This window comes from Larimichthys crocea, chromosome IV, assembly GCF_000972845.2.
Source record: "Larimichthys crocea isolate SSNF chromosome IV, L_crocea_2.0, whole genome shotgun sequence".
Lineage (NCBI taxonomy): Eukaryota > Metazoa > Chordata > Actinopteri > Sciaenidae > Larimichthys > Larimichthys crocea.
Window position 1 is genome coordinate 4,902,458 of NC_040014.1, and position 9,828 is coordinate 4,912,285.

The window sequence follows — 9,828 nt, forward strand, 5'->3', positions numbered from 1 at the left end:
ATGATCAGGGATTTAATGACTTTTGGTAAAACTTTTAAACACAAAGTGCTTTGCGTAATAAATAACATGACTCTTGTACTTAATTACTGGCACTGCTGTGAGTCATTAAAAAGTCTACGGCAAACAAGCAAGAACTTCATGTGAAGAAAAACAGGTTGCTGCACTTGCATCTTCTGTAATGCATCTTTTAATTTGTCTGTCTCCGTCACACTGGTTCATCCTGACCTCTGTGTGTCCAATGAAACAGCTGCTGCAGGTTTGACATTACTGTAAATTTCAGATACAGTCTTGTCTGCCGCAGTGTTCAGTCTGTAGTGTGCTGAGAGTTTTTACATAAATCTCCATTTCCTCCTCCTATATTTTGTGCCATGATACATGTTTTTTTTTTCTCAAATAATGATGCCACTTTACTCCATTCCATTTTACTCATGGAAAACCTAAGTGCAGCCATTTAGTAAATAAAAACAAACACATTTTCACTGTTTAATGCCAAAAGTCTGTCTGAAATGTGCGGTTGGCCTTGCAGAAGCCATTTTATATGTAAATTGTTTTATTTCTGCCTTGTCTCATAGAAATTGCTGTAGACTTTTTCTTTATTAAACCAAGACCACAATCTCTCCCTGAGCTGAGTGCCTAAACAAAACCATAAAAAGTTCATTGATGCTTTCGCCTTAATAATGCTTTAGTTGCTACTGTTTTAATTCACATTTTCTGACCTGTTGGGTCCATTAATTTGATTAATTTTTATTAATATTTCTTATATTTCTTATACTTTCTAATTAAGGTCCAGTGGGCTCTATTTTCAAAATATGGTAGACATGAAATATAATATACATCGCTTTGTTTTTATTAATGTACAATGGCCTGAAAATAAGAATCTTTTTGTTACTTTAATATTAGCCTTTTTTAATGCTAATAACGATGATTATTATTTATTAGTACATAGACGTAGAGGCCGTATTGTTTATTAATTTGTTTACCTCGCCTCACTTCTAGTTTGATCCAGTTTTTTGTGACTTTCTGTCCCAGAGAAGATGAACAGAAGATGGAAGTGTTGAGGCAGGAACAGGTTGGAAGCTTTGGACACCTTGTCTTCACCTTTAGTGCGAATAAAACATGCAAATTGAAATACTAGTGTCAGCACCCAAAGGCCTCAGTACGCTTTAAATGAACAGCTTGTCACACTAACAGCAGCCTTTTGACACCAGAATCAGGCGGTGCTGTGCCAGACAAGTTTGTAACTTGTCAGTCAGTCCCACAATAAGCCCACAGCGTTTGACCAGGTGTGCAGAGCTCCATTCCATCTCATTATGTCGAGTCTGCAAGCGACACCAAAAACTCACATGGAGGCAGTGGGATGCACCCAAGAGGAGTACGCTATGACAGCAAGTGTTTCTCTTCATCTTCGAGCGTAGACTTTCACAACAGTTTTGCCTTTAGACGTAGTGGGATGATGTCTTGTATGGCCTTGTTCATTTGAAGCTTACTGAGGCCTTTAGAGGTGTAGTACTCTCTTTGCCAAGTCATGAAAACAAGTGAAAAAAGACTCAACTGTAGGCGTCTCTGCTCGCCTGAATATCTTCATTGAAAGTTCTGGCTGCTATTTGATGTATTGTTCACTCACTCATGACCCTGTGTGTAGAGAAAAAGGTGTAAAAGAGCATGACAGATGAAGTAATAGAAGTAAATTGGAGTGTTTTATGTATTAAACCTTCAGAGGCTACAGAGATTTAATTTAAGCAGATTTCATTCTGTATATTGCATTTATCTCAATACTTAATAGATTTTTTATGCATGGTTGAGGTTGTTGCTGTGTGCTGAATCATCACGGTCATAATAAAACTGCCGTTACACACAGGGACACTAAAGCTTCTTTCAAAGCTCCCACATAAAAAAGTCTCTGAGGCAAAGACTGATGATTGTCACATGGCCGTGTTTTCTTTCATTTATTGTTGTTTGGGACTTCTTGTTGTGTTCTATTGTGCGCCCACATGTGACTGAATAGGAATGACAATTAAAATGTGTTTATGGCTGAAAGACAACAGACTTCCTGACTATATTATTATGCATAATGTGGATTCAAAGGGGAAACAACTGATCATGCTCAAATCTTTCTAATGAATGGAGGCAGTCTGTTAATCAGTCTCACCCACACAACACAGATCCATAGTTTTCAACGAGATCAGAAAACCTGAGTTTGTTTGTTTTTTAGTTATTTGTCTCTCAAAACTATGATGCAGTTCCAGCAATCCGATCAATCGCAGATCAGATCTCCAATCAATAGAGGTGTGTCTGTCCAGTCAAAGACTTTTGCAATGTTATCTAGTGACACTTTTCAGAGCAGATCTAAACTAAGAGTTTCATAACTAGGTTCAGGAACAAGGCTAATGCCTTGAACTCATCCCATTTCCATATCTAAAGTACTTCAACACAACCTATCTGTTCTCTTTATCCCTGTATTTTCTTCTCTATCTCTTTCATTCAAACACAGGAACTACGGGGGCTTAAATACATAGATATAAAGAGAGATGGTTTCTCCACCCAGAGTCTCAACTCCCTCCCGGTTCCCTAAAGTCTTCCTGCCCCCAGCTGACACTGGTCAACCTCCGAACTCCTCCATCTACCAGTGACCCTGATTTCTCCTCTCACCCCCTACCCTCTACCCTCATCCTTTCATCCCTTATCCCTCCTGCAGCACATCATCTCGGTTCACCCTTATCCATAACATGAAAAAAGGTCTAAATTTAAATCTATATTGGCGTGATCCTTGTTAGGTAGAATAACAAATAAAGAGGTAGAAACCACGATAGACCCTGGTTCAAGGTGGGCGACCATCTGTTATGACCGGTTGTCCATCCCTGCTCTTGCCTGAATTTCCTTGAGAGCACTGAAAGGGCCTTCATGATGGCAGACCGGAAGGATTTTTGGATCAGTTAAATCAAATAAAAGAATTGGCATGTACTCACAGTTGTACGTTTGGCTGCCCTGCACTATCACCCCTGCTTCACACTAAAAGCAGGTCAGCCTTAGGTTTACACAAGTCAACACCCAATACATCCTTGATAAAATGGAATGCACATCAACACATCTAGGCATTTGGAGTGTTCTTGCCCACATGTTTTGAACTGGGACAGCACTTGGCATTCAATCCATTGACGTTTCACAAGTCCATGTGAACACAAGTACAGACAAGAACAGGTTGAGAACGGCCTCAGTCAAAGACACACCAAGCGGAGTCAGCAGCAGTTCACTCAGTGCTGCCACAGGTGGCCAGAAGCTACACTGCAGCAACACTTTGCTGTCTTGTTTATTTAATCTTCCATACTGTGGTGAAGACAGTATCGAAGCTGGTTTTCATTTGTATTGAGTGATTTAGACATTGCTGTTAGACATTGTTATTTATTCTTTCGTGGAGGCTAATTGGGATCCAGATCACGGCTAAGGAAAGAAAAGGAGTTTGTAAAACTCGTAGTCTCTTCAGCCCCAGTCAGGCAGCCACTAACAGATTGAAACTAGCATTCTGACATCAATGTTCCTCATCAGCATGGAGCAGATGATCTCTGCCTCTCTGTCCCATTCTCCACTTTTCTCATTATCTCACATTCCTGCAAAAAAATCTATGGGAACAGTGAAGGGAAGATTTATCTCAGGTAGATTCATGTTTGTGTCCATGCTTCAGACTTAGCCGACATATCTCAGTGTCTTGGTATGTGCATGTGATGTTGTGATATGGAGAGATGAGCACAAATCATCCACTGCAGTGTGTTTGTTTGTGAGTATGTGTGTGTGTGTGTATCACCGCAACCTGTCATTCGATTACAGGTCACACTAATCTAATCATCCAGCTGTGAGCTCAGTGTACAGGCGTTTATGAAAGGGACTGCAGTGCTGGACAACACAGACCTCAGTCTGTCACCGTGTTACCTTTTGCTCCATGACAAACTGTGTCTGGCCTGACTCTGATAGCCCACGGCTGTTTCCCAGACTGATTACTGTGGGAGCAGGCTTTTGCTTCAAGTTAGATACCTCGCCAACCAGTTGACATGTCAGTGTAAACAAGGGGTCACGTCTGGTCTCCCAAAAAAAAAAACATGCAGGTCTATGTGAAACCTGGGGGATGTCCAGGTGTGATGGAGGACAGCGACGTCTCAGAGATAAAGCTGTTATCTGTGTGACTTTATAGGACTGGACAGGGCGACTCAGCTGTCCTCCCTGAAATCATATTGACAGGAAACGCGGCTCCCTCAGATGAACTCAGGCGTTTTCGTCTGGTTTATCATTCTGAGGCCTGGCTTGTGAGGGTTGGCAGCTGATACAGATTTTCTCAGGCTCAATCGGGCTGAGCGGCTTGAGGTAAAAGAGATCAATACTTTTCATTTTTAACACAGAGGCAATATCGACCGTCTGAAACAGCCCCTTCAGTGGGCACGGAGAGGCTTCTCTGCTCTATGATAAGAGGCGTATTATTTTAATCATCATCATCTTTCATCCGCTCCCCTCTTATCTGTCGCTGTTACACAGGAAGATGTTTAAAGAGAGGGGGGCAAGGTAGAAAGCTTCACACAGCGGTGCAGAGTCACAGAGGCAAAAACAGATTGCTTGACTCATCTCTTGCACTCTTTGTTGAATTAAAGCTGCAGCTAATAGGATGACATGCTAATGACAGGTTGTGAAAACATGCTGGCACACATTCGTGAACACAAACACATGCACACAGGCAGCACACAATACACCATGACTCTCTCTGAACACACACTACTCCTATTACTCATACCATTAATTGGCAGTGTAGCGTCACCATATATATAGTGGTTTGGTAGCACCAACAACTGTCATGGCACAGGAAGTAGTGATGTTGCGTCAAGGGACATTAAGCCTTGTGCCAGCTGCTAACAAGCCACCACGTATACCAGTAGGTATAATAGCAGGCTGCTCAGGCCTCCGCCTATACTGAGCAGCTTGACTCATCTCCCATGGTGTCATTTGCCTCGATTTGGGTGGTGGGAGCCCGGCCTGCTGTCCTCTGGTGCGTCATAAAACACTGAATGCCCACTGTTCTGACGTTGGTTTCAGTTCATCAAGGTTAAAGTGGCTATTTGTAAAATAACAATGTGTCAAATAAGAATGTGAAAACAATGTGACAACGTGAAAGGATTCGCTCATAGTGATGAATTATCAGCCTCCCTTGCCTTTTTAGAGCTTCATAGTAAGGTTCAGCTCATTGTCTGGCTGTCTGGCCTGCAACTTTACAGTTTTGGCTCATAGCACAGTTTCCAGAGAAACCACTGTACACTAGGGGCATAGCACCAAAAAGACACAGATAGCGACTAGCTGGTGAACAGTGGATAAAGAGCCAGATTTCCTTCAGACCACCTCCTGCCTGCCAAAGACGTAGAGCATGGGTGGAGCTGAGGTGAGCTAAATGAAGGATGGTTGTCAAACAAGCCACCTGTGAGGCCAGCCACCTGACAGTCAAAGTGGCCATGCTTTTAAGTTAAGCTTATGGAGATATGGAGACTCCTAGTGAGCCACAAGTGGCCGTTTGAGGAGTTGCAGTTTTTGGCATTTCTGCATTGGCTTCATTTTCACATCCACAGAGGTTAATGTTTGTTCCTTAACTGCTGGATCAACTTGAAAGATGGTGATATGTCAATGTTGTGATCACAAACAAAGCCCAAATACTTGAGAGGAGAGGGTTATTATTCATTGTCCCAAACAGTCTTTGACATAAGGAGTTTCTCATTACTCAGCAGAGCACTAACTTTCTTGCCTCTCTCAGCGTCTGCCTCTGGCAGGCTCAGAGAAGATGAGACCCACCACTTTCTTGATATTTGGCAGCCAATCAATAGGACATTGACAAGCATATCAGTGTGACACTACTACTACTGATATTACAACAGTTTCCACGGCTGCTGCAATACTTTCACTATGCAGTCTGTGTACACATGGCTTTACTTCTGCAGCTCTGCGTGCATTGCTGCTACAAGAAGCACTACTCCTGCTACAATAAATGCTACGCCTCTCTTTACAACAAATGCTCCAGCTACAATGGTTGCTACTACTGCTGCTGTTGCTGCTATAGCAGATTTTGTTGCTGGTGTGGCTAGTGGCCTCCTTGAAGGAGTGTCTTGGCAAGAGAGAGCAGCAGAGGTTGAGCGGGTTAGACAGTGGATGCGTGTGTGTGTGTGAGAACAGAGTGGTGAATCAGAGAAATAAAATGTTTGGATGGGTTCACATAAGTTATGTAATAAAGAACAGATAAACAACTTCACCCAACCCTGTAGGAAGGTGCCAGAATGCCAGATTTTAGAAGAAGATGAGAAGAAGAAGAAGATTATTTTAATGTTATTGATCCCTCAATAGGGAAATTCTTTTTTCATTCAGGTTTTACATACATAGGCCTGAAATACAACCACACACACACACAAAGGGCTTACAGACATGCAGATGTAGAGAGATGGTGGAGTGATGGGGAGCCATGTGGCGGTGCCCTGCTTGTGTCCTGGCACCCCAAGCTAAGACTGAGCTACCGCCCCCTCTGCTCTGCATGGGTTGGGTTCGATGACTCCTTCTGTCTACATGTCAAAGTGTCTTTGAACAAGGTGCCCAAATTGCTCCTGCATGCTTAGGCCAGTGCTTCGCATGATAGCTCACTGCTATCAGTGTGTGAGTGGGTGAATGAAAGGCACATTGTAAACAAACAGAAATGATCACATTTCACACAACAAGGTGTCCTACCTCCATATTTAAGGCCCTTGAAAAAAAATCCATCCTGCTGAAGTGTCATTTAGCAAGGCACGGAATGGCCATTAGGTGCAGAGCTGCCTCTGACACAGCACGTTCACCTGCCAGTGGACGGGAGAGAATGATGAACAATTTCAGTATCAGTAATACCATCATCTGTAATAACCAAGAGATGTGTACACACTCAGAAGAGGCACGGGACAATGTAACGTCATATTAACATATGTGATGGAGCCATAATGTTAGAGAATGAATCACGTGATCATGTGCCATCACCCAGGCCGATGGAGATCAGAACAGTTGAGTTCCATCACAGTTTGTCAGGAGGCAGCGAAACAATATATTGTAATTTTATTCATTGACCAAATTGACAGATGAAATACAAACCATATTCATAAAGTGGCAATAAGAAGCAGAGGCAATACAAAGCTAATGGCTCTGCTAGCGCAGCAGGGTTTATTGTTTCACTGCAGTAATAGACTCTCAAGGACAAACTATTGTTTAGAACTGGCCTTAATGTTTGCAGAAAATCACATAATTATTCCGAGAAATGACATGCTGTAAACTGCAGTCAGGGTCTTTTTGCATTTTTCTTAAATTTAAAGTTTTCACTGTCTTACAAATATTGGATAAACACACATAACTCATCCAAAACCACAACTTGCCTTACTATCTCAGAATTTTTCAAACCTATACTTACCTCCTTAAAAGTCGCACAAATCCTCACACTTTCCTTCCTAAAGGATCTGAGTCACATATTCAATATTCTAGTTGAGGTTTTGATAAGTTTGGGTATTTAAAACTACTGGTTTCTGGGTAGCGAGAAGAGTGTGCAATACGGACTGTTGTAGGAGACGGCATGTGAACAGTACTCTCGGGTGTCAAAGTCACACACTACCTCCACGCCTGTCTTTTGTATTGGCATAATGCCAAATGTCAAGGTCTAATACAGAACACACAGAGTAATACTATCAGTCCTGAAACAATGTAAATCAGTTTATTGGTTGATCTTCTAAAGCATTTTTTAAGGAAACATATCAAACATTTTCTGTCTGCAGCTTCTCAGATTTGAGGATTTGCTGTTTTGTCTCTGTTTTATAAATTGAATATGTCTGGGATTTGGGCTGTTTGAAGAGGTCAGTTATTTGAAAAATATTTGATTTTGGACATAACAATTTGTGCTGCCATGAAAAATTAAATTTGCCATTGAATAGAGAAAAAATAGGATATGAGATCAAGTAAAAACTTCTAATAAGATGTCAAAATAACAAAAAAAAAAGTAAGTGAATGATAGAATAACGTTTCATAATAATGACTTCAATATCACCTTCAGCCTATATTGGAATGAAAACAGAACAAAGATATTTAATAATAAATGTACTGCTAAATATCTTGTCGTATTGTTTTTTGTAAATATATCCTCCCTTTGAAGTCGATGTTTTCTGGTTTTACAATGTATTTAATGTATATTTATCATGTATTTTATATAATATTGAACACTTTGGGGCTCCATACACAGTGGGCCAATTAATTACAAACCTCAGGTCAGTCATGCCTGACAGTGTTTTGATATCAAGCCGTGATATGGTTGACAGTGCTGCACTTTAGCTGATTGAACACTTTGAAATTGTAACTTTAGCATAAAGATGAACATTCATTCAGCCTTCGTGCGGACTCATTCTCTCATGTAAAAATAGATATAATGGAGTCCTCTCACATTAACGTCAGACCAAGAAGATCTTTTTGCACAAAGAATTCAAACACATGTGATTTGCAACAGCAGAAAACAGGAAGGAGGACTAACAGGATTAATTCGGTCCTTTGTTTCCACAAAGGTGACAGCAGAGACTAATTCCATGAGTGTAATCATCATCATCACCATTTGACCGTGCCTTGACCTCCTCATCACCGCTCCGTAAAATAAGCTGTCATGCTGGAAGCACAGAATTTTGACAATCCTCTGATGTTTCACAAACTGACCCTCCTTTGTAGGTGGCATAGATTGAGTTCTGCTCTCTGTAACCAAACTCACGTCAGTCTATTATGAAAATCTTTTGTTTTTTCATGACAAGGTTACAAAAACCAGACACCCCTGCGCTGTGAAACACTGATTACCTTGAGCTATCACTGCCAGCTTGTATTCAACCTTTCTATGAATCACCTCAGCCATATCCATTGTGTGACAGAAACCAGGGACTGAGAGGAATTTACTCACTTTATGTATTCCTGCTGTCAGGTAAATGTCAATGTCAAAGTGTCAGTTTCTGCTGGAATGGGAAATACTGTTATTTTTATATCGATGACCTGGTTTCTTGAGGGCCAAGGTGATGAAAAAAGTCTTCAACTCTTGACTGGAATCATTCAGTTCAAACATGAAAGATAAATTTTCAAAGATATTAGTCAACAGACCTTTTCTCCTCCTCCTCCTCCTCCTCCTCCTCCTCCTCCTCCTCCTTCCACCAAAAATTGTGACTCCTGGTTCCACTCCATTCAGCCCCTAGCAGATTTACCCAATAACCCTTGCTGACAATTTGCCAACGAAGGCTTTAGGGATTGTAAAGGAGATTAACTAAACAAACACATCATCTTTAGAAGCTAAATCTGTCTTCAAGGAGACTGGTGAGGGATGGACCTCTGTGCGGGGAAATATAGACAATGAATAAGACCAAGGACCAAGCAGGGTGATCTGATAGCTCCTGAGGGCATCCTGTGACTTGAAATCACACATTTCATCTCTGCAGCAATCACCGTGTCTCTCACTGTTGAAGTGTCCTTGAGCAAAAGCTGGAAAAAGAAACAAGATTTTCCTGTTGGAGCTTCCAGTCGCCTCATACGTATGATCCTACGAGTAATACATAAAAAGAGTCTGTATTTTGCTTTGCAAAATGATCTAAAAAATAATAAACACATGAAAATAAAAGAGCAACATACAATACCGAGCACCCGGTGCTTGAGAGATAGCGGAGGCACTGCTGGAAAACAGCAGTTGGTTGAAAAGTAATACTAAACAGGAAAAAGACTATTATCTGCTCTCACACAACTTACATGGACTTTAAAACTTATTTTCCTGTTGACGACAAAAGT